Source organism: Lynx rufus, unplaced genomic scaffold (assembly GCF_022079265.1).
Source record: "Lynx rufus isolate CCGP_SWC_20201006 ecotype Redwood Valley unplaced genomic scaffold, mLynRuf1.p SCAF_2, whole genome shotgun sequence".
Taxonomy (NCBI): domain Eukaryota; kingdom Metazoa; phylum Chordata; class Mammalia; order Carnivora; family Felidae; genus Lynx; species Lynx rufus.
The window spans coordinates 116,600,756-116,612,347 of NW_025814834.1; positions in this window are offsets into that span (position 1 = coordinate 116,600,756).

Here is an 11,592-nt window from a genome sequence, read left to right on the forward strand (position 1 = left end):
TCTCACTTGATCCTGTGAGGTAGGCAAGCAAGGAAAGTGGCCGCTCAAACAGATGACAGACTCAGCCTTAGAAGTGATTTATCCAAAACCATACTCCAATAGCTCAATTGAGGTCTTAACCACCCAGTCATGTTCTTTCCACTGTATAATCCACAGGAGATTAATAATCCCTTTTTGAATAAGCCCTATTTGAAACAGTTAGAATGAAAATGTTTTGCACGTAATTGGATAAACTTCAGTTATCTGGGAAAATAGGCAGAAGGGAACACTCCTATGTTTCTGTTTCACTGAGGATGCACCATGGTTAAAATCAGTACTCGTATCATTTCAGGAAAAGAAAATGCAGTGCAATTTGAAGCAGTCAACCAAAACTTCAGCCTGATGTAGCTGGAAATAGTTCACATCTTTGATGCGTTTATATCTTCCTCCATTAACCAAACTCTGGGCATTATCACTAAGTGCTGGGGATACAAAGATAAAAGACAAGCTTCCTGTCTTTACACTAAGTCGTAAAGACCTATGGCAAGTCCATATGGAAGTATCCAATAAACAATTGTAAAAGTGAGTTTAGAGCTCTGGAGAAAGACCCAGGTTGAATAGCTAGGTTTTATGGGGAACAGCACATTAGTCATTATTGTAATGTTTGGTGTGGGTTATCTTGACCAATGAGAATGTGTAAAGCAAGAAGAGATGGGTACGGACGTGACCCTAGGGAACACCAGCACATACGGAGAGATCAGACAAGGCTGAGAGAGAGGCCATGGTAATAGAAGTTAAGTCACTCATTCATTTAAGACTACCTATTTTTATTAAACGCCTAGTCTCTGTCAAGAGAAAGAAGGACCCAGGAGCCAAAAGAGGAGAGTGTTTCAAGGAAGGAGGGGCCAGTAGGGTCAAATGCCATAAGGAGGGCAAAAGGATAAAGTCTGAAGAACTGTTCATTGAATGTGACGAAGAGGTCATTAGTGGCCTTGATGAGAACAATCTCAGTGGGTTGATGGGGGCAAAAAAATAATAATATGATTGAGAAGTGAATGAGTAGAAGGAAATGCATACAGCAATTCTAGTTGACTCTAGAAGTTTAGCTGTGAAGGGAAGAAAGAAATGGAGAGATGGCTAAATACAGACAAGGATCAGAGGAAAGTTGAGAATTTTTTTTTTAATCATGTGAGATACTTGAGCATGTGTAGATGCTGAGGGGAAAATGTCAGTAAAAAAAGGAAAGGTTAAAAATAGAGGAAGGAGAAAGGATTTGAAGACCCAGGGAATAAAGCTTGTAAGTAGGAGATAAAGAGGACAGATTTATTCAACCAACGTGTTAATAGTTAACACCTGCTATATGCCAGGTAGTGTGCAAAATACAAAGTGTACAGTGACAGGCAAGATGGCCATAGCTAGGCCCTGGGTACATGGAACTTACAGGAAGGTGGGAAGGTGGACCTTGGACAGGAGATACAGATGCCTCATCTACTGGGATGACCAAGATGTGAGGATGTCCCTAAGGGCATCTGGAGAGGGCCCAAGAAGTTGGTGGAATTCTCACATTACTACTATTTTCTCTGAAGACAGATGTGGCAGCTGCTGAGATAAAGGAAGAAGTAGTGATGAAAGAAACTTGAGGAGGTGGAAGTTTGAAATAGCTACTTGTAAGGATTGGGAGAGGGTGATTTTCCAAAGTTGGAGATCCTGAATTTATTAGAGGCTCTGATCTGTGGGACTGTGGGATTTTCTCCGTAAGACCCCGAGAAGCAGGAGCAGAGTCATTTGGATTTGTCCTTTGATGTAGCTCTCTGGTTCATCCATTTCTTTCTATACCCAGTGTCACCATCCTTACCTGAATGCCTCTCTCCCCTCAACCTTGAACCCCCTATTTTCTTGCTGGTAGGTCTCCTTGTCTCCTTGCTAAAATAAAAGCATTTTGATAAGGAACACCCTTATTTGAGAACTTGAAATGACATCCTATTCCTGTCAGATTATTTTAACCTACTCACTTTAGCATTCCAAGCCTTCCATAATTTGTCTCCCTCTTCCCCTTTACTCTGATTGTTACTAGTATCTTTCTTACATCACTCCTGCCCAGCGTTTTGCTATCTATGCTTCAGGCTCCAGGCTTACCAAGTACAAATTTGCTTAAGCTAAGTTGCTCTTTAGAACATTTTCTTCTTTCGTTTGCACCAAACTGACTCCCACTAAAGTTCTCCATCTTCCATGATAAAATATATCCAATGGCTTTCCCTGCAGTCATCATGAAGAACATTTATTGTGTCTCTTTCATTTCAGAATTATATTCAATGTAGCTCTTTTTTCTTTCTCTTTCTTTCTCTCGAATGGGTATTGCATTTTAATCATTTAGTGCATTTAAGTTTTATTTTAACCTCAATAGATGGCTATTTTCTTTTTCAAATATTTTATTTTTAAGTAATCTCTACACCCAACGTGGGGCTCAAACCTGCAACCCTGAGGTCAAGAGTTGCATGCTCCACTGACTGAGCCAGCCAGGCACCCCAATTGACATTTTCTTTGTATTTTCTTTCCCTTTCTTTCTTTTTTAAGTTATTGTTTTTTTAATGTTTATTTATTTTTGAAAGAGATGGTGTGAGTGGGGGTGGGGCAGAGAGAGAGGGAGACACAGAATCCGAAGCAGGCTCCAGGCTCTGAGCTCTGAGCTGTCAGCACAGAACCCGATGTGGGGCTCGAACTCACGAGCTGTGAGATGGTGACCCAAGCAGAAGTTGGACACTTAACAGACTGAGCCACCCTCGCGTCCCTTAAACTTTTTAAAATGTTTATTTATTTACTTTGAAAGAGAAAGAGCACACGTATGTGAGCAGGGTAGGTGCAGAGAGAGAGGGGGAAAGAGAATCCCAAGCAGGCTCCCTGCGGACAATGTGGAGTCTGACATGGGGTTCCAGCTCACAAACCATGAGATCTTGACCTGAGCCAAAATCAAGAGTCAAACGCTTAACCAACTGAGCCACCCAGTGGCCCCTCTTTCTTTTTATTGAAGTATAGTTAACACACAATGTTACATTAGTTTCATATGTTCAACATAGTGATTCAACAAATTTGTAGGTTATGCTATGCTTACACAAGTGTCTGTCACCATACAATGCTAATACAATGCCATTGACTATATTCCCTATGCTGTCTCTTTCGTCCCCATGACTTGTTCTTTCCATAACTGGAAGCTTGTATCTCCCACTCCTTTTCATCTATTTTGCCCGTTCCCCAACGCTTCTGCCTCTGGCAACTATCAGTTTGTTCTCTGTGTTTATGGGTCTGTTTCTGCTTGTTGTTTGTTTGGTTTTTAGATTCTACATACAAGTGAAATCATATAGTATTTGTCTTTCTCCTCTTTTTTTTTTTTCTTTTGGTGATTGAGAATTTTATGTAGTGTTGTTTGGTTTTCTTTCTCTTCATTTTTTTGTGTATCTATTACAGGTTTTGGGTTTGTGATTAGCATGATATATCATGGCTTCTATATCACATCCTAAATATATAGCATTCTATATTGATGGTCATTTAAGTTTAAACACATTCTAAAAAGAACTTCTCTTGGGGCACCTGGGTGGCTTGGTTGGTTGAGCGTCTGACTCTTGATTTTGGCTCGGGTTGTGATCCCTGGGTGGTGAGATTGAGCCCCACATTGGGCCTTGTGTTGATTGTGGAGCCTGCTTAAGATTCTCTCTCTCTCTCTCTCTCTCTCTCTCTCTCTTTCTCTCTTTCCCTCTCCCTCTGCCCCTTTCCCCTCACTCAAGCTCTCTCTCTCTTTCTCTAAAATAAAAGAATAAAAAGAACTTTTTTAGTCCCTCCTCCTCACTATATGTATACATGTATGTATGTGCATATACACACACACACACACACACACACACACACACACATGTCTTTTGTCTGGGAAACGATTTCTCTGTTTCTATGTAAAAAAACATTTGTTTAATGTTTTATTTATTTTTGAGAGAGAGACAGAGACAGAGTATGAGCCGGGGAGGGGCAGAGAGGGAGACAGAGTCCCAAGGAGGCTCCAGGCTCCAAGCTTTCAGCACAGAGCCTGACACGGGGCTTGAACTCATGAACTATGAGATCATGACCTGCGCTGAAGTCAGATGCTTAACCAACTGAGCCACCCAGGCGCCCCTATTTCTCTAATTCTAAATGATCACCTTTGCCGGGTAGGGTATTCTTGGTTGTAGGTTTTTTTCCTTTCAGCACTTTGAATATATCATGCCACTCCCTTCTGGCCTGCAAAATTTCCACTGAAAAAAAATCAGCTGATAGGGGTTTCCCCTTGTACATAACTTTGCTTCTCTTTTGCTGCTTTTAAAATTCTTTCTTTATGTTTAAACTTTGACATTTTATTTTATTTATTTTTTTAATGTTTGTTTTTGAGAGAGAAAGAGCATGAGCAGGGAAGGGGCAGAGAGAGAGGGAGACACAGAATCTGAAGCAGGCTCCAGGCTCTGAGCTGTCAGCACAGAGCCTGATGTGGGGCTCAGACTTATGAACTGTGAGATCATAACTTGAGCCAAAGTTGGATGCTCAACCGACTGAGCCACCCAGGTACCCCCATAATCTTCGACATTTTATTTTAAATGTTTATTTTTGAGACAGAGACAGAGCATGAACGGGGGAGGGTCAGAGAGAGGGAGACACAGAATCCGAAGCAGGCTCCAGGCTCTGAGCTGTCAGCACAGAGCTTGACGCGGGGCTCGAACCCACAGACCCTGAGATCATGACCTGAGCTGAAGTCGGACGCCTGACTGAGCCACCCAGGCGCCCCTCTTTGACATTTTAATTATTATGTGTCTAGTGTGGATCTCCGAAGGTTCATCTTATTTTGGACTCTTTTTGCTTCCTGAACCTGGATGTCTATTTCCTTCCCTAGATTAAGGAAGTTTTCAGCTATTATTTATTCAAATAAATTTTCTGCCCCTTTCTCTCCTCTCCTTCTGAGACCCCCTATAATGCAAATGTTTATTCTCTTGATGTCATCCAACAGGTCCCTTAACCTACCTCATTTTAAAAATTATTTCCTGCGGCGCCTGGGTGGCGCAGTCGTTAAGCGTCCGACTTCAGCCAGGTCACGATCTCGTGGTCCGTGAGTTCGAGCCCCAGAGCCTAGAGCCTGTTTCCGATTCTGTGTCTCCCTCTCTCTCTGCCCCTCCCCCGTTCATGCTCTGTCTCTCTCTGTCCCAAAAATAAATAAACGTTGAAAAAAAAAATTCTTTCCTTTTTGCTGTTCAGCTTGGGTGCTTCCCATTATCCTACCCTTCAGATCACTGATCTTCTTCCGCATCCATTAATCTACTGTCGATTCCCTTTAGTGTGTATTTAATTTCAGTTATTGTATTTTTCAACTCTGATTTATTATTTTGTGTATTTTCTCTTTGTTGAAGTTCTCTTTGAGTTCCTCCATTTTCTCTCTCCAGTCTAGTGAGCATCTTTATAACCATTGCTTTATTTTTTTAAAGTTTTTATTTTAATTCCAGTTAGTTAACATGCAGTATAATATTAATTTCAGGTGTACAATATAGTGATTCAACATTTCTATACATTACTTGGTGCTCATCACTAGTGCCTTCCTTTTAAAAAAATTTTTTTTTAATGTTTACTTTTGAGAGAGAGAGAGAGAGAGTGTGAGTGGGGAAGGGGCAGAGAGAGAGAGGGAGACACAGAATCTGAAGCAAGCTCCAGGCTCTGTGCTGTCAGCACAGAGCCTGATGTAGGGCTTGAACTTATGAACCATGAGATCATGACCTGAGCCGAAGTTAGACGCTTAACTGAGCCACCCAGACGCCCCAACTAGTGCCTTCCTTAATCCCCATCCCCTCTTCCCCCCCTACCCCAACCTCCTCTCTGGTAACCACCATTTTGTTCTCTATAATTAAGAGTCTGCTTCTTGATATCTCCTTCTATTTTTTTCCTTTGCTTGTTTTGTTTCTTAAATTCCATATATGAGTGAAACCATATGGTATTTGTCTCAGACTTATTTCTCTTAGCATTATACTCTCTAGATCAATCCATGTCATTGCAAATAGCAAAATTCCATTCTTTTTATGGCTGAATAATATTCCATTTTATATATATAAATAATATATATATATATAATATTCCTATATATATATATATATATATATATATATATACCACATCTTCTTTATCCATTTATCAATTGATGGACACTTGGGCTGCTTCCATATCTTGACTATGGTAAGTAATGCTGCTATAAACATAGGGGTCTGTGTATCCCTTTGATTAGTGTTCTTGTTGATCATTACTTTAAACTCTAACAGGAATATTGATCATCTCCATTTAGTTCTTTTTCTGAGGTTTTATCTTATTCTTTCAATTAGAGCATATTCCTCTGTCTCCTCATTTTGCTTGACTTTCTGTGTTTGTTTCTATGAATTAGTGGAACAGCTACTTCTCCTAAACTTGAAGGAATGGTCTTAGGTATGGGTCATCGCTTGTGTAGACTCTATGTGCCTGGTGACTTTTGCTGGCTGGCTGGAGTTGTAGGGGACATGGGCTGGGGATCACGAGGCACTCCCTGCTAGGTCTGCTCTGGTAGGATGGTAGATGGCCATTTCTTCAAAGACTAGGACTGCATCCCACAGCGAATTGTATATGAAATAAGTGCTTAATACTTTATAGATGGAACTGAGATTTTAATTGGGCCCTAAAACTTTAAATAAATTACACTTCAGTCTCTATTCACTAACCTATTTAATGAGCATGTATTTGAGTACCTAAGTCCTTTGTTAGAAGCTGGGGAGATACATCTTGCTTACTCACTGTGAGGCTTAGCCCAGTCAGTGAGCCTGATCGGAGTTCAGTAAAGACCAGCAAACCCTTGTGCCTCCTTTCCTCTTGTCCAGAGACTAGTATGTGGGAGTAGGGGGCAGGAGGTGCCCACTCAGATAAAACTGTCCAAGAATGCCAATGTCTCCCAGGCCACCCACTATCCTGGGAATTTTGAGAACGTCTTTTGTCCCAGCCCCCACGCAGGGAAGAATCTTAGCAGGCGATACCAAGGTGGGAGCCAAGCAGTGCTGTCTGAAGTAATCTCATTCTCCCTCCCCACTGACCTTCCCAGAATCAAAGAGTCTTTATGGAGGATGGGGTTGGAGAAGAAGCAGTTTTGCTATTCGAAGGAATGTCCAGGGCCCTCTGAAGAAAGATGGAACACTAATCCTGTGTCTGGGACCAGTAAGGCTATACGTGGGGCTGGGACACTGGTCACTTTCCCTTTTTGGAGTCTCCATGTTGCTCCTCTTTCTGTGTGATTCTCTGAGTCAGTTTGTCCCAATCTCCACGTCTCTCTTTTGGCTTGAGCCTCACTCACCTGTCCTCTTCCATCAACCCAACAGCCCGACTGCCAGCCACCCTGGCTTCCTGGCTCCGTAGTTCCTGGCCTAGTGGCCTAAGCCCATCCTGCTCTGTCAGTAGGGGTGAGAGGGGAGGAGATGATGGGGACAAGGAAAACCTCCTGGTGACACCTTCCTTTCCTTTCCCAGGCCTCAAGCCCTCAAGCGCATGCTAGGCCTCCCTTATTGGGGTCATCATGAACCAGAGGAGGCACAAGGGAAGAAACAAGGAGGTCGAGGTAAAAACAGTAGAGAGGAGGGACAGAGGGTTGGGGGCAGAGGGGAGAGCCCCCCGAAGTGGAAGCCAGGTAGCCAAAGCCATTGGGGAGAAAGGAGGGAGGTTGAGTCGCGCGGCTCAGACAGTCCAGCCCAGCCGAGTCTCCGGGTTTCCCGTCGGTCTCTCCTTCCAGCTTCGCTTCCTTCCTCTCTTGTAAGATTTCTCCCAGGACCTCTCCGTGAGACCCCCTCCTCCGTACGAGTCTCGGCGATGGTCCGCTGGTTTCTCCATCTCGCGCCTGGCTTTGGTCTCCGGCTCAGCCTCCCGACCTGGCCCTCTCGGTGGGCGGTGCTCCTTACGCCCCGCCCCCAAGGAGGACTATTGGTGAAGAGGTGTCGAGAAGGTGGTGTCCAGCCAGCTTCCGAGAGCCAGATTGGTTGCGGCGACCCAGAGGCGGGCGGGAGGCGGAGCCGGCCGGGAGGCGGGCGGGGCGGCTGGGGCCCGGCCCAGAGCCCCGGGCGGTCGCATTGTTTTCCTGCACGGAGCCGCGGCGGGAGTGGGGGCTGCGACTGGGACCCGCGGCTTGCCAGACCCGACAGCGGCCGGGAGCTCAGATCCGGGCTCCATCCCATTCGGACGCTCATCTCTCCAGAGCCCCAATCACGGATTGCGAACTCGGCGTGGTGCGGGGCTGCTGCCCGCCCGCTGCGATCTCGGTCCCGCTGACCCGGATCTCGGAGCAAGTACCCCGGAGCTTGGGGAGATGGGGCTGCAGGGGAGGCCAGGAGGACGGGGGACGCCGCAGCTGGGGACAACGTTCCGAAGTGCGAGAGGGAACCGGGAGGGTGCCAGCGCGCTGTGTGCCTGGCTGGTGGAGAGGGTCAGCGGAGTTGGGGTGCTTGGAGGGAGGAGGGGACCGTGGCCGAGCCCCGTCAGTGCACTGTTGGGCGCATCGTCTGGCTCCTCTTCCCACCGGGCTTCTCTGAGTCGCGTCCCCTGGATTGGGGAGCGCGAAAGGGGATTATCTGAGGCGCGCACCGTGCAGAGGGTGGAAACCCTGGTGCCTTGACTCCCGGGCAGGGAAACTAAGGCTCCGAAACCCGCGGAGAACTGGACCCTCCTCTCGATGTCTCTGCAGGGATAGGAAGGGGGACGCGTCGTTCCGGACTTTGGTGTCACGGTTGCACCTCTGTCCTTGTGCAAGCGGGAGTCTGAGCACCTCTCAGGAGGTTGGCTGGGGCAGAGAGTCGGGGAAGGGGGCCCCCGAGAAACAACAGTCCCCGCGCCCTTCTCCTTTCTTCACCCCACTCGCCCCGGGGCTTTGTTAGACCAGGGTCTCCCAAGGAGGAGAGCCTAGCTGGAGACTGAACCTTTAGCCTGCGGACCCCGCTCAGCGCCGGCCGCAGGCCTGCCCTCTTTGGTTCCCAGCCTCTGGCCCTGTTTCTCTGGCCTGGGAGACCCGCCTCCGCTCCCCAACCCCCGCTCTCATCCTCACTCTGTCTGCGCCTGCAGGCCCCTCCAGCCCCTCCTCCCGCTAACGTGGCTCTGGGACCCGGTCCCGGCCCAGACTCTGCTGCCCGCCCCTCTCGGAGCCCCAGATCCAGTGAGGGGGAGACACGTCGAGCCCCTGGCCCCGGGCCCATCTTATGCCAGGCTCTAAACACCTGGATTATCCTCGTTGGGGGTTGGGTGGAAGGGAGAGTAGGTGCGGAACCAGGGGCAGAGGGTGGGAGAAATGTCTTGGAGAAGGGAATGCGCCTTCAGCCTGTTTCTCTCGAGGATCCTCACCGCGCCCCCCACCCCCTCTACCTCCTGTCTGCTCCCCCAGAGGAAGGTGGACTGGGGCGGGAGACCAGCCTGAGAGCTTCCTGCTATTGTCCCCAGCCCGGTCTCCCCTTCTCCATCCCTTCCCCAGCCTCCCCCTCCACCCGCCTTGACTCTGGTTGTGACTCTGGCTATGACCCTGGCCACTCCCCAGAGGTGGCCGTAGGGCCAGGAGGAGAGAGAAGGGCTGTTTTCTCTCCCAGCAAAGATAAGACCTAGGAGGGGAAGAAAGGTTTGGCCAGGCCTCCCCCATTTGCTTCAGATGGGGGGTATGATGCCTTTCCCCAGGCCCCGGGTGGGATGGGAACTGCTCAGATGCTGCTCCTCCAAAAACCAATGTGGGAAGCCTTCTTAAAGACATATCATACAAGTCTAGGGGGCCAATGCGAAGGCCAACCAAGTGTTTTCAGAGGCTGGACTAATCCAGTCCAAGGCAGGGGGTGGGGTGCAGAGACACTGGGCAGGAGGGAGGCAGGACCTGCTCTCTTAGGGAAGAAGGAAGGGGCTGGGGATGTTTGCTATCGGAGCATTTTGCCTAGAAATGAAGAGCATGTAAATGAGATGCAAATTAGCCTCTATTGTCCCCAGCTAGGGCGCTTTCTCGGTGAAGCCTGCTGGATTCTGAGGGTTTTAATGTGGGAGTGGTCGTCATGCCCCACAAACTCTCCCTGTCACCCTTTTCCCCAAGACTGGTCCTTCAGTTCCAGGAGTTTCCAGCTAGGGGCCAGCCCCTGCCCCTGCCCTCACATCTTTGGGTTTGAAGCGGCCAGCACCTCTGTAATCTAGCTCACTGTCAACACCCCGCCCCACCCCACCTCACAACACACCCACACCTTTCCAGGGCCGCACGTCCCTTTCCCTAGCTTCAGTAGACTTCTCCTAAATTTTCACATTTACTTCTAAGGGATGTGGTAAGGAGGTCTAGCTAAGCCTCTTCCCTTCTGTCCCTTCTTCCATCAGGTCACAGGTTTCCTATCCCCCTCAAACCCCCACAGGAGTCACGATCCCAGGTGAGGAAAGGGCAGCAGTTCCTGAAGGCAGGGGATGGAAACTGGCCTGGTCTGGGAGCAGGAAGAGGGGTCTGGCTGTTCTCCCCACTTGCCAGAGGCCAAAGTTGTTTCCTGGGTGAAGATACCAGTTGCCCAGGGCAACTTGGAGGGGGGGGGGAGCCGGAGGGGGAGGATAGGAGACAGGCTGGGTCCCTTTCTCTTCCCCTGGGAGCACCAGCATCCGGGGATGGGGGTGGGGTGGTTAGGGAGGCTTGGCCTTTCAGCACCAGAGGGTCGTTAGCTAGCTGACTGCTCTGCCCCTGGGGAGGGGGTCATCATTAGATGTTCCTACCCCTTCCCCTCCTCCAGCCCTCTTGGGACCCCATCTGACGTCAACCTCCCCACCAGTGACGCTGGACTGGGGGTGGGGTACACTTGGGTCCTGGCTCCAAGAGTGGATTTGGGGAGATGGAATGGGCTGGGCTTGGAAACCCAGGGTCTGTTCTTTAAGGGGACATGGTGGGATGAACAACTAAGGATTGGTGAGGGATAGCTGTCTATTCACAGAAAGGAAGTATTCTCACCCGACCTGGTTTCAGGAGCCACTCAGCCCCTCGCTTCAGTTTGAGGGGAGGGAGGGCAGGAAGCTGGAGTACACCTCCCACTGCGGGGGCCCAACCGGGGTCAGCTGGGGTGGGGTTGGCGGTGCCTGATGAGTGGGAAGGGCAGTCTCACCACGCTTTCACCATATCCATCTTTTCCTGGACTTTGGGCTACCGTTGCCTGTGCCTGTCGTTGAATTATTTATATTTCCATTTTGAGGCAGCCTGAAGAGGGAAGGAAGGGAAAGAGGGACATACGTGTTGAGCCATTTCTCATCACCAGTATAGCCAGTTGCATCCCTGGCTCCTCATAGGCGTCTGCTCCTCCTCATCAAGTACTTGCACTGGTTCTTGGGAGCCAGGGAGGGAGCAGGGGGTTGGAGAGGCTGGGAGGGGGCACAGTGGTCGGGCAGACAGCTGCAGCCAGAGCTAAGTTTAGCCTCTGATCTGGCTCTGATGCAGATGCATTTTTGGCTAAGGCAGCCCCCCACCCCACCCCGTACCCCTCCCTACCCAGCTTCTCCCTAGCAAAGAGAAGAGCCCTTGAGGCATGAACTTAGACTAAGACAACGACCCCTAGGCTTCCTGCCCCC